The sequence below is a fragment of the Adiantum capillus-veneris genome, chromosome 19 (genome assembly GCF_014529385.1).
Source record: "Adiantum capillus-veneris isolate H3 chromosome 19, ASM1452938v2, whole genome shotgun sequence".
NCBI classification, from domain to species: domain Eukaryota; kingdom Viridiplantae; phylum Streptophyta; class Polypodiopsida; order Polypodiales; family Pteridaceae; genus Adiantum; species Adiantum capillus-veneris.
The window spans coordinates 122,323,830-122,338,727 of record NC_140949.1 but is presented as its reverse complement, the minus strand read 5'-3'; positions in this window follow the sequence as shown (position 1 = coordinate 122,338,727).

Here is a 14,898-nt window from a genome sequence, read left to right as displayed (position 1 = left end):
CTTGCTATCATTTCTACCATCACCATTGTTTCTGTGTTCTTCCTATTCCGTCTACTTGGCCTCATGCTCAAGCTCATTTTCCAGATCTTTGATTGTCCATCTATCATCAAGGACAAAAAATTGCTTCCTTTGTGTTTCACCTTGTCTGCAATCTTGCTTTTAGGGAGAAGAATAGCTACACGTGTAGATGAAAAAGCTCAGGACTGCTTGAGCACCTGACGGGTTGCAAGAGCACCTCATGTCTGATCATCAACTTGTTGTGTGCATAGTACTGTATATACCTTTGATTAGCACCATCTCTTTTTGCAAGAAATCAACCAAAGGAGACACGTTCTCAGCCTTATTAGATCTGCTTGTTCTGTAAATGGGACTTTACTGGTTTATTGGATGAGATAGAATGTGTTCCTATTGCTAAGAACTGCCATGTCTCGAGTTTAGCGTACTGTATGGATTTTTTGAGTATTGGATGGCTTTATGACTGATGGGAAGTGATGAGTCTATATTGTTGATGATGCTACTTTCTGTAAAATAGCTACTCAATAGGAAGAATGTGCTGGTGAATAAGATATCGGATGTGAATAAAGCCAGAAATACCCATTAAATAAAAGACCTCAAAACAGTGAGCTGGGATGGTCTTATATGATTGATAGGATACTTGGGTAAGTTGTAATACTATTGGTTTGAGGTACTCTGGATAAGTGGACAGACCTTAGATCGAATTGTTTCTTAGTCAGGTGCCTATTTCACTAAATCGTCTAAGAATATTGAATTCATTGATTACTGGTTTCTGATTTTCTGCCTTATCTTCTAATATTCTATAGTTATTGAGTGGCATCACATACTCTATTGTGGTTTTTTTTTTTGCTAATTTACTTGCTCTTTTTTACCGTATTACATCACATACTTGTAGGATTGCTGAAAGTTTCTTGTGGCTCACCACACATTCAATATATTGATAGATTACGGCTTGCCATGGTTTGGTTTGACCCTAGGCTATTCAATAAATTAAGCTTGCCATTATCTGCTCGTTTCTTTTGCTCACTCGAGTATATATGAACAGTTTTTTGCCTACCCACTTGCAGCGAATACAAGGAAAAGTTTCTAGGGGGTTGGTTTAAAAGGTTCTCGATAATATAATGAAGTTCATCAACTTTTCTTTATTTGATCCTGGCTGGTTAGCCTTACTTCAATTTTTTCTCGGTCTACGTCTGAGCTGGCTCTGTGGATTGAGTAGTCTATGGTATTAAGGTATAAAAAGTAGTTTGTAACTGGCTTTGCCAAAAGTATGTCAGACATGACATAATGACGGAGGTATGTTTGATAATGGCAGTAGTTGTAACTGAACCAGCTAAAAAGGCTCTGGGTTGTATTTTGGAAATTGGTAAATACTTAGATGTTTTTGGGATATCTCAGTTTTACAAAAAAAAATAAAACTTTTTTGAAGTAGGAACTTTTCCAAAGGATTTCCTTTTCTATACTTCAAATTACAAGAGAGGTGGTAGTCCTTAAAAAACTGGTATCTGGATCGAGATTTCTTGTACCTACTCCTATAGAGTGAAATTCTCTCCAATCTGATTAAAGAAGAAGTTTTTTTTAGTTTTGATAAGCTCTTTAAAACTCCTTAAAACTAAGGTTAGGCAAAGGAAAACTTTATAAATTAAATAAGGAACTAACCAGATATATAGTTGCTCTGTGGGAATGTCACATTCCATTATCGGATTAGCAAAAATCCAAGGAACTTTTTTTGCTTTCAAAAAGAAGAAAATACATGTTGAGAACTGTTTGTTTTTTTAATTGTGACATGGATACCAACTGGGATGCCCAGCATCACCTGTGTACAGTCATGTGCTAACTAATTGTTTTCTTGTGGCTATGGGTGCAGGCGACGGCTACCTTCTTTGATTAAAACATTCTGTTCTTAACATATAGCAGATCTCTTACCTTGAAGCAAAATTACCCAAACTTTGGGATTGTTGTTTTCCATGTTATATTCTGTTATCTTCATTACCTTGTACACAATTTATTTTCAACTGCAAATAAATTACTGTACAAATCCATTGTATTTTTCTAGAATTGTTGGTTTGTGAAAAGGTAGTGTTCGTTATATATATATATATATATATATATATATATATATATATATATATATATATATATATATATATATTTAGAACTGCTACACACACAATAAACGCAAAAGAGAGATTTACTTGGTTGTTTATCTCTCTCAGCCAATAATTCTAGTAATAAACGCCTATACAATATAATTTATTATACTCTAGTAGGCTAGGGTGCTATCACACAGTCGCAGTGGTTCTTTTTGACCTGAATGGTGAAAGGCTGCTAGCACGACCATTCCACTCTATATTCATGATTCTCGTTCTCACTTTCCTTTAATTACTAGCATTTCACTAGTCATTACGTCTGTTTACCAGGTTATGGGAAAGCTTACCGCAAGACTTAAGGTCTCCTCTGACCCTGAGAAAAGAGCTCTGATTTCGGAGAAGTTATGACTTGCTAAAGAAATAGAAAGACCTTCCCTAATATCTCTCTTAGGATTAGGCCTTATCTGCATCGGGTTTGTAAAACTCAAAAAGACGTAACACTATGCATAAGATCTTCAGATCTACTCAACTCTTCCAAAATGGCGGAAATCTAACTACTGTTATTGAAATCTTTGCAGATTGTTTCCCTTTCCCAAGGGCTTGCTCTTCCTGTGGAAGCCCTTTCCCTTGCTTCTCTACTTGTGCTGAAATGTATACAAGACAGAGATTCCTCTGCCTTAATTTTTGATGCTTCGAAGGAGTCTAGTATGTCTCTTGTCCAACTTATTTTTTTTGACCTCTGGGTGAAAGTTCTCGCTCTCCTCGTTAAGAATAAATCTGATGGTATCAACCTTCTGCTGGAATTTACTTCTGATTTGGATGGTCTTTCCAAAGCTCATATTTAGGACTTAGCATCATTCTCTTCCAAAGGCTCTGAACTATCCAATCTTCTTAGAAAATTTTGTGGGCCATCTTTGTTACGGCTCCCTCTACTCCAATTGTCCCTCCTCCTAACAGCCTCTTTTGCAGAGATGCAGCTGCATTGGAAGCTGTAAAAGAATTTCAGAAGGACCTTTGTTCACTTAGTGAAGCTTCACTTTTGGATATGGTGCCGACAGTCTCTAGGGCCTTTCCTTTTTTTCCATCACAATAGATTGAAGTAGAATCCTTGGGGGTAGAGCATAGGCTGTGGATGTTCCCAAATAAAGGGTTTCTTGCACCCATTTCTATGGAAGCTTGGGTCTTCCTTGCCAACCTGGCCCCTTCAACTATTGAAGAATGCAAACTTAAAGTTCTTAAAGGGATTCACCTCTTGGATAAAGGGAATCTGATTAACATTCAATATGAGTTTCCTTGATGATTAAAAATGTAGTTCGAATACAAGTTTATATGCAAGAACCAAAGGTGTGATGAACTTTAGTAAAAATAATGCTGATTACTAGACTGAGATAGTGTGGAATGTGTTCAGGCCTTACCTTAAGTGTGCATGCAGATTTTTAGACCCCAAAGCTGCGTGTGAGTCAAGCATCATTTGGTTTGACCATGCTATTTGGTACGTCCTCAACAATCTGCCTAGTATCTCTCCTGACAAAGCAGAAGAGTTTCACCTTTCCCTCTTTTGCTCATGTCTTGGTGGACAAGCTAAGGATCTAGTCTTAGCTCAAATCGGCTTTATTTAGTACAGAACGATTATGTGTGACACCCTCGAAGAGCTTGGTTCTGATGGGTGTGGCACACTACAAAACACTTATGGCGGCTTTAAAGGAATGAAGAGTATGGTTGGGAAAATCAAGACTAATATTGATGATGATGAAAATCAAGTTTCCAAACGACGTAACACTCTTGTCTCTCCGTCGGCTTCTTGCACCTCTTTCTTAACTCCCTCCTCGAGTGATCCGATTTTTGGCAGAGGGAGAGGTAGAAGTTATGTTAGAGGACGGGTTAGAAACCTCGGGTTAGAAACCTGCCAATTAGAAACCTTTTGGATATGTAATGTGCAGGTACGAAGGAATGCTTGTGGAAGACTTTACCTACCTCCAAAGGAAGAAAAGTGTAATAGGATAATTTCACGTTGCTTGTTTACTAGCAAGATTTTGGATTTCTTTACTCCCCAAGCTATTTTTATAGAATGTTTGGACATGTGTTTGGATTAAATCTGTTACTAAATGATGTGATGTTTGGATGGAAATACTCGTAGCCTGTCAAGAATCTTTTTTATTCAAATGATTTCCTCCACAATGAAGTGATTCCTATCTGCTCTTGTCACCTATTTCAGAATTTCTGTAAAAATTTCACTAACTTTGGATTACATGTTTGTACTTCTAACTTAGAAATCATATCTGATCCTCATGTAAGGAGACTCTTAAGTAAAATCCTCATATTTCCTTATTGGCTCTACTTGAGTGCCTGGCCGGCTTGGCCTTAAAATTCCAACTGGAGGAGGAAGTTTGCATTCTACTTACCTCAACACTCAAAGAAGTTTTCTGGAAAAAGATCAATCTTATGCCGCAAGTATGGCTAAGTACTGATACTACCTGGCTTACGCCTAAAATTAAGACCTCTATCTCTGACTTCAAGGAGAAGTGGCTCATTATTGGCCTAGATAAAGCCTCAAATGCTGCTTCCTTTATATGTAAAAGATTAGCATTGAGGTTGCCTATTCAAGACTCAATAGTAAGGATTTTCTTAAACTTGAGACCTCTCCACTTAGTACAGCTACACTATTAAATAATGAATTATCAGGACTTGGTTGTTGTCCTAACTCTCTCAAAATTCCTGTACTCTTCCGAACTTATAAGAATCATAAGCAAAAATTTAGATGGATTTCTGACGCATCCAATAGCCTATTTTCTTGTGTTACGAATGACATCACGTAATGCCTAAATTTTGTTCTGCTAGAAATTGAAGCTATCTGTGCCATCAAGCGTAATGATCTCAAACGATTCAGAATATAGATTATTGCCCATTTTGGGTCATAAAAACGTAGCTGAGGTTTCTAACCTCCCAGAAAACATTTTCTCTATCTTTACGGCAGAGATGACTCAATGTTATGAAAATATCCCTTTAAAAGGACCGTATGGGCTTTTTGATACCTTATCTATTCTTATAAAGATGGCCTTTTCTCACAGAAAGAAACTAGGGTATAGATGCATCTCACTAAAGATGAATAAAGGCTGGGTAAAAAAATCTAATAAGTCTACACCTTTCATCTTTAAAGAGGATGATTTGTATAAGTATATCTTTTGGCTCCTTGATAATTGTTGTATCCAAGTAGGTGATACCTGCTACAAACAAATTTTAGGGATCCCAATGGGATTGGCATGCTCTCCGATTATATATGTGTAATCTCTATCTTTGTCACTTCGAATACCAGTGGCTCTTAAAAATATTAAATAACCCTGCTAGTGCTTCGTTACTGACACACTTTGAACATTCGTTTAGGTTTATGGATGACATGTGTAGCCTTAACAATCCCTTGTTCGAGGTTACTCTTAAAAATGTATATCCACCTTGCCTTAATATTGAGCCTACATTCTCTGATAGAGTACTATGGTAGGATAAATGGGTCATTTCTAGGACTCATTTCCTGAATATTGAGTTTACTTTGACTCCCCCATTCTTGGGAAATTTTTATACTCGCTTCTTTTGGAAAAGAGAAAAGCTCAAGCTTGTATCCTCAGAATTTACAAAAAGGAAAAGCAATAGACCCTTCAAGAATTCTCTACACACCTATCTAAGAATGCTTTTTCTTGTAATGTATGCCTCTTCAGACAGTTTTATAGCATATGAAGAAATTAATACTCTGATTACCAAGTTCATTAATAATGGGTTTTCTAGAAAACGCCTCATAGCGTGTATCTGCAATTCTTTACAAAAACACAATTGGACCTACCTTAAGTTTGACTTACAGAACTTGATAAGTCTCCTTAAATCAGAATAAATAAAACTACATCATCGAATGTATCAAATTAAATAAAAACCCTTCTTGAGGTAGTAGGCCCCTATTCTATGGGGTCTACTACCTCATAGAATATGGTGCCTGGGAATGGGTGGGCACACACACACACACAAAATTACATGAGTCCTTTCACTTGACTCACCACTTAAATTGGACAAAAAAAAAGCCTGGCTGTTGTTTTTCTTAAATGAGACCCCTTCATCTACATCTCTATTAAACTGCCCATTATATGATCACACGAACAACTGCCACAGTAATAACATGTGTTTGAACGCTCGGCTAAAGGTAGGATACGAGTTTCCAAGACTACCCCATACTCCCGGGTGCGTGGTGTACTGTTAAAGTATCTTCTTAAGGGATGTCCATAACTACGATACAAAAAAATCTTATGAGGAGGTAGGAACTGGGCTAGCAAGTATAACCGCTTTGAAAACCCTTGCCTCATTGAATGTTCTACGTAATAATACTGTGGCCCTAGACCCAGGGCTTTAGTTACCATTGCCAGATGGATATTGTTTCTGAAATGCTCGCGACCCCAAAGGGTCACACACGTCACTCGGTCTTGATATGTCCACCACTTAGTTTGGGAAATAGAAGTTCCTAATTGCGAAAATAGATGACATTCATAATGGAGTAATGTGTCTCTCCGAGTAGATTCACTTGACAGATGAAGATGTGTTGTCGCTATGGCAAAAACCTATTCTTGACTATAAGCCATAACATATAATATGTAAGATACACTTGAAGAATAAGTAAGCTGGAGATGTAAACTTCGTAGAAGTTACTCCAGACTAATACTATGCACTCGGTTCTGTAAAAATGACACTAGTTTTTTATAGACCCACTTTTTGATTCCTAGACTAAATTGGAACTAATACGGATTACCCAAAATTGACTTCTCTAAGTAGATTAACTCACATCTTTGAGATTGGCGCATGTATACTCTTGTAATTTACCCAAGTGGATAAGCTGTATGACATAAGCTCATTGGAGGTTTCTGTCGTATGGGTAACTGGTTGTGTATGACTACCCAGGGCTAGTGGCAATAACTCATAACAAATAATGGACCGGGTATCGACCATGTGAAAGGATTACTATCTGCTGCCCTAAAAAAGAGGGGATATTTGGGATATTTTGTCTTGTCCTTGCAATTAACTTAAATATATCTCTACATTGTACTCTAAAAACTCAGTAGCCTTTATGGTATTCCTCTGCATTAGGTTTTCGTGTTTCCTGTCGCACGCTACCGTCTGTGTACTGGAGTATGATTTTGCAGGCTTATACTGTAGCGGGTGTGTCTCGACAAGGCCTGTAACCATAGGATCTTGGGCTGGGTGTAATCCGTGACAATGGGGCCCTTATTGGCGACCTCGATTACGAGAAAACTCGTCTGATTTTGGGTCTTGTATACTACAGAGTGGCATCAGCAATAATAAAAACCTCTTAAGGTGAGTACTCTTACTCACTTAGCATTGTGCTCTGTAATCATCTGTGTGTGCGTTGAAAACTATTGACTATTGTGACTTCAACATGCCGAAAAAGACTGAGAAGGGGAGTGTGGAGTCTTCTTCGTCTCCTAATCTACAGGTCAACAAATTTTTTTTTCTCTCTTGAGGCTTCCAAAAGATACCGTGAGCTGGATTGTGTTGCTAAGATGAAGGTGCTTGAATTTTAGTAAATTGTAATGTTTTGAAAAACCATTAATTAGACTTAGTTTTTTATTAAATCCTTGTTCTGGAAACTGGTATTTATTGGTTTATTGGAAGAGATGGGAATTGCTCATATTGCTAAGAACTACCAGGTCTCGAGATTAGCATACTGCATGGTTTTTTAGTATTGGATGTCTTTATGACTGATGGGAAGTGGTGAGTCTATATGGCTGATGATGCTGGTTTCCGCAAAATAAGCTTAGTGTTTGACAAACTCCTTGTTCTGTAAACGGGTCTTTACTGGTTTATTGGATGAGATAGAATGTGTTCCTATTGCTAAGAACTGCCATGTCTCGAGTTTAGCAGACTGTATGGATTTTTTGAGTATTGGATGGCTTTATGACTGATGGGAAGTGGTGAGTCTATATGGTTGATGATGCTACTTTCTGTAAAATAGCTACTCAATAGGAAGAATGTGCTGGTGAATAAGATACCGCATGTCTGTGAATAAAGCCAGAAATACCCATTAAATAAAAGACCTCAAAATAGTGAGTTGGGATGGTCTTATATGATTATAGGATACTTGGATAAGTTGTATTACTATTGGTTTGAGGTACTCTGGATAAGTGGACAGACCTTAAATCGAATTGTTTCTTAGTCAGGTGCCTATTTCACTGAATCGTCTAAGAATAATTCACTGATTACTGGTTTCAGATTTGTTGCCTTATCTTCTAATATTCTATAGTTATTGAGTGGCATCACATACTCTATTGTGGCTTTTTTTTGTGCTAATTTACTTGCTCTTTTTTACCGTATTACATCACATACTTGTAGGATTGCTGAAAGTTCTTGTGGCTCACCACACATTCAATATATTGACTGATTACGGCTTGCCATGGTTTGGTTTGACCCTAGGCTATTCAATAAATTAAGCTTGCCATTATCTGCTCGTTTCTTTTTCTCACTCGAGTATATATGAACAATTTTTTGCCTACCCACTTGCAGCGGATACAAGGAAAAGTTTCTAGGGGGTTGGTTTAAAATGTTCTCGATAATATAATGAAGTTCATCAACTTTTCTTTAGTTGATCCTGGTTGGTTAACCTTACTTCAATTTTTTCTCGGTCTATGTCTGCGCTGGTTCTGTGGATTGAGTAGTCTCTGGTATTATGGTATAAAAAGTAGTTTGTAATTGGCTTTGCCAAAAGTATGTCAGACATGACATAATGACAGAGGTATGTTTGATAATTGCAGTAATTGTAACTGAACCGGCTAAAAAGGCTCTGGGTTGTATTTTGGGAATCGGTAAATACTTAGATGTTTTTGGGATATCTCAATTTAAAAGAAAAAACTAAAACTTTTTTGAAGTAGGAACTTTTCCAAAGGATTTCCTTTTCTATACTTCAAATTACAAGAGAGGTGGTAGTCCTTAAAAAACTGGTATCTGGCTCGAGTTTCTTGTGCCTACTCCTATAGACTGAAATTCTCTCCAATCTGATTAAAGAAGATTTTTTTTTTAGTTTTGATAATCTCCTTAAAACTCCTTAAAACTAAGGTTAGGCAAACGAAAAATTTATAAATTCAATTGGGAACTAACCAGATATATAGTTGCTCTGTGGGAATTTCACATTCTATTATCGGATTGGCAAAAAGCCAAGGAAATTTTTTTGCTTTCAAAAAGAACAAAGTACATGTTGAGGACTGTTTGTTTTTTTAATTATGACATGGATAACAACTGGGATGCCCAACATCACCTGCGTACAGTCACATACTAACGAATTGTTTTCTTGTGGCTATGGGTGCAGGTGAGGGCTACCTTCTTTGATTAAAACATTCTATTCTTAACACTAGTCCTGTAAAAAACCAACCACTTTTGTGGCTTTTTGAGACTTTTGTAAACAATTTCTCAACACTATGTTAGTTATTCAAATAGAAAATGGTTTTAGGGAATTACGACCAACACTCAATATGAGTTGATAAAAAATAGTACAAAGCTAAATGAAGGTCTAAATGTGTCTTTCCATTGCCATTTTCTACAACTAAATTGTGCGGATGTACAAAAATGTTCTATTTTCTTTTGAAAGTAAATCAAGTCATTGCAAAGCAAGCCCAAACTTCTTTGAAAATCCCTCAATAGGTATGTGATAGATGTACCAAGCTTTGTTAACCCATATACAAAGACTGCCGACATTTTTCACTTCTCCAAGTTAAGTGTTGAAGTGCAGTTTTACGTAAAATTTACTAATTTTTAAAAAGTAATTTTTTTAATTTTTGAGCTTTTCATGTAAATTGTGTATTAAGAAACCTTTTTCATATCTTGAACCCATAATTAAGAAGTTTCATGAAATTTTGATGTCATATACAAAAGTTATGTTTCATTTACTAGAATCCTGATGTAAGCCATTTTTGTGGCTTCAACCACTTTTGTGGCTCATTACAAGTCTAGTGTAACTTATGGCGGATCTCTTACCTTGAAGCAAAATTACCCAGACTTTGGGATTGCTGTTTCCCATGTTATATTTTGTTATCTTCATTATCTTGTACAAAATTTATTTTCAGCTACAAATAAATTACTGTACAAATCCATTGTATTTTTCTAGAATTGTTGGTATGTGAACAGATAGTGTTCATTTGCGTATATATATATATATATATATATAGATTTAGAACTGCTACACACACACACACACGCACGCACGCACGCTGTTGGGAAACAAGCAAATTGGAACTTGTCTATAGCGATGTCACGCAAGAGCATTGAAAGAGAGCTACAAGAACACCAAAAGATTGAAAAGTCCCTTTGAAACACCACAAGTCCAACGAGAAAAGTCCCCTTGGGAATTTACTGGCCGTCACCCACCCAAGAGACTATGTCACATAGGAGCAAAACCCTGCCAAAGCAAGGATTTACAGCACACGCCGACCAATGCATATGAAGACAAGGGCCTCCCCTTTTACCATTGAACATCACAAACCCATAACTTCAACATCAATTCCACAATTCATAGATACATGCCCTCCCAATCTGTCTGCACACAATTTTCCACTAGGTTTCCATCGCCATAACCCTACAGAGAACCATTCGTAACCTGAAGAGCACAACTCCAATTGGGACAGTTTAAAGCTTGAGAGAAATTGGAAAATGACTGGCAAGAAAGCTGAAGATGAACAAAATTGAATCTACACGCCGCTACATGAAAAATTGACGCGAACAGAGAGCTATCCCGACACGACTACACGTAGAGCAGGCAAGGCGAGGGCAAAAACTGCAACAGAAACCATCATGGAGACACAACGAGCTCAAGCCTGCAATTTTTCTAGAGTTTGGCTGAACGTCTTTAAGTTTTTACATGATTTTAAGTTATATACAAGTCTCACTTCAAAAAAACTCACTCACGGGTACTTACAATACCCCGACAACTGTCACTAGACTAGCGACTTGCAGTGCATGTACATGTGCTTGCTAAAGCAAGCTAAAAAGCTCACCAAAATAGACCCCATACACCTTTTTGATACCGGGCGTCATGTCCATATGTACAAATTTACAAAAAACGGAGTTCTCAAAATGCGCGCAACATAGTTTGCCAAACCCCTAGTCTCCTAGAGCATTCAGGCGCAGTAGTAAACTATGCACCAGCTTATGTACAAGGATACATCATGTACAAAGGAATCAACACAATATACCCTTACCACGATTAAATGGAAAAGTATTATCCCTTGCATCCATCGTCCACACATAATGGCATCCTTCAAAGTCATAAGGACAATCATCAATCACAAGTGGGCATCAAGGCTCATGTCATACAAACCAAAAGATCATGGATCAACATTGTCACCATCATGACATGTATCACTCACATCAAACTAAGACACAACATCCATGATATCCATGACATCCAACTTTCCAAGTTACAATCCTCTTCAACATCCACACATGCATGTGAGGTTTTCACAAGCTTTTTCACCCTTGACAATGCATGACACACCCTGACTTGCATCTCCTCATCCATCTTAACTTGTGGTTCATCAAAGCCCCAATCAAGACTACCATCACAATCCACATCACTTAAATCAACCTCTTTCTCACAATAAAAACCATAACTACCAAGAAACTCAATGGCACCAATAGCATCATCAATATCACAAACATCATTCTCAGCATCCCAAATGGGTCCACATGCCCACAACTCATCTGGATACCACATCCACTCATAAGATGGAGGAGCAAAAACATCAACCAGAATGTCAACATGTATGTCATTTTCACCACAAGCAGGAGAACCGATAAGCATGTGATGTAAATACATAGAAGTATGAAAGACCTCATCTTCACAAGCATTTGTATAGGAAACCTAATCATTCATGGCATGGATCTCTTTGTCATACATGCACTCCAAGGTCTTTTCTTTCACAATATTTCTTGCACGTAACTCCTCATCAATATCTACATCATCAAGAGAGAAAACCTCATCTTCTATGTCTGATTCAACCTCATCATCACTGCTACAATCATCACTAGTGACAGAGGAGCTCTTGTGTGAAATGCATGAGAAGTAGAAGACTGATTAACATCTTCCAACCATCTTCCTTGCTTCAAGAAATCAACAATGCTCTTCAAAACCAACAAGTCAGTGCAAGCAACCTCAATGCCCAAACATCCTGGAAGGGTACCAATGAACAAGAACTTCTCTTCCTTTTCATCTAGAATCATATCCTCAAGAACCTCTAGCTCCTGCTATATAGAGCAAAACCTCATGTAATGCATGTTTAACTCTACTATGTTGCTTAGATTTAACTTACTGATCTTATCATTCATCCTCAGCAACGCATCGCTAAACTTGACCATGGCTGCACTTTCATGTATGAATCACCAACACTGAAGGTAACTTGAAGCAACTCCGCGGTGGCGGACACTAAAACACTGTTGGGAAACAAGCAAACTAGAACACATCTATAGCTATGTCACCCAAGAGCGTTGAAAGAGAAATACAAGAACACCAAAAGCTTTGGAAAGTCCCTTTGAAACACCACAAGTCCAACAAGAACAGTCCCCTTGGGAATTTACTAGCCGTCGCCACCCAAGAGACTATGTCACAAAGGAGCAAAACCCTACCAAAGCATGGGTTTACAACACACGCCGACCAATGCATATGAAGACAAGGGCCTCCCCTTTCACCATTGAACATCAGAGATCCACAAATTCAACATCAATTCCACAATTCATAGATACATCCCCTCCCAATCTGTCTGCACACAATTTGCCACTAGGCTGCCATAGCCTTAACCCTGCAGAGAACCAGCCGTAACCTGAAGAGCACAACTTCAATTGGGGCACTTTAAAGCTTGAGAGAAATATTGAAATATGACTGGCAAGAAATCTGAAGATGCCCAAAATTGAATCTACATGCCGCTACATAAAAATCGACGCGAACAGAGAGCTGTCCCGACACGACTACACGAAGAGTAGGCAAGGTGAGGGAAAAATTGCAACAGAAACCATCTAGAGACACAACGAGCTGAAACCTGCAGGTTTCTGGAGCTTGGATAAATGTTTTTAAGTTTGTACATGAGTTTAAGTTATATAAAAGTATCACTTCAAAAAACTCACTCACGGACACTACAGTAGCCCGACAACTGTCACTAGACTAGCGACTTGCAGTGCAATGTACATGTGCTTGCTAAAGCAAGCTTAAAAGCTCACAAAAATAGACCCCATACACCTTTTTGATACCGGGTGTCACATTTTTGATACCGGGTGTCATGTCCATATGTACAAATTTACAAAATGCACACAACAACGCAAACCTGCAGAGAAATTGTGAATGTGTGCCTCTGAAAATCTCTAAACTATAGCCCCTGTGCAAAGATGTGAACTGGTACCTCTGTGTACGAATTTCTGCCTTGCTTTTATTGCGATGTCTTCCATGGAATCTTGGTTTGATTTAGTCTGTATACAAGTGCTGCTCTCTTTATTAAGCTACATACGAGTACTACTTTTTGTTGGTACTGCAGACAACGCATGTAAATTAGAAGCCTTCATGGTGCTGCTTTTGGGTATTGCAGCGTTGGTGGTTTTTTTTTCATTTTTTTAATAAATTTAATGGTGCCACATGGTGGCATGTAGTTGAAAATACAAGAGGAAGATCCTTTGGCTCACCAAGTAAAAAGTCGTTGTTGAAGAGCTTCTTGTCCAAAACGTTGTCTCTTGGAACACATTGTTGCAAGATATACCCAACAGAGGTAGGCTAGATGTTTTGGGTGGATGATAAGCGAGGGCATCTCTCCAAATGCAATCACCCACACTTACATTTTCAAGGAATGTGGCACTATAAAATATGCTGATATGGGAAAAAATATTCATGATAATATTGTTAGGCAGGGGTTGTTTAAAACAAATGTCGTGCTTGACGCTACCTTGGTCAACATGTATGCCAACTCTGGCAGGGCGAGCAAGCCCTGGGCTGTTTTCACCATATGTGAAGCGAAGGCATCTCTATAGATGCAATCACCTATGATTTCGTCTTGAAGGCATGTGGCACTACCTTGGTCGACATGTATGTCCGGAAAGTCATCTCTTGAAGTGCATTGATTGCGGGATATGCTCAATAGGACAGGCTAAAAATCTATGGCCGGCTGTTTTCAAGATGTGAAGCGAGGATATTTCTCTCAACAACAACATGGCCAAAAAGATATGGGCTGTTTTTCAACAAATGCAAAGCGAGGGTATTTCTCCAGATGCAATCACCTATGCTTGCATCTTGAAGGCATGTGCTACTATGTAGAACGCCAATATGGGCAACATAATTTACGATGATATTCACTACAAGAGGTTCTTCATAATAGTGAGGCTAGTAGTGCGACGCTCAAATGTGAAAATTCACGGCGTCGCTATACTCGTCTCTATGAGTGTCTCTATGCAACAAATAATATAGTGATGTTGATAGAGATGCTCATAGAGACGCTCATAGTAGCGACACCGACCATGTAAAAAGGTAATTCGCGAGCGCCAAAACTTCAGATCTCAGATCTAAGTTCTAACACTCTTGCAAAATAGGTATACCCCCCCCCACCCCCCCCTCTCTCTCTCTCTCACACACACACACACACACACACACGCACACACACACACACTCTCCTCCCTCTCCTCCCTCTCATGTTCCCTTCCCCTATTTCTCTCTCTCCCTCTCTCCCACACACACACACACACACACACACACACATTGTGTGTGTGTGTGTGTGTGTGTGTG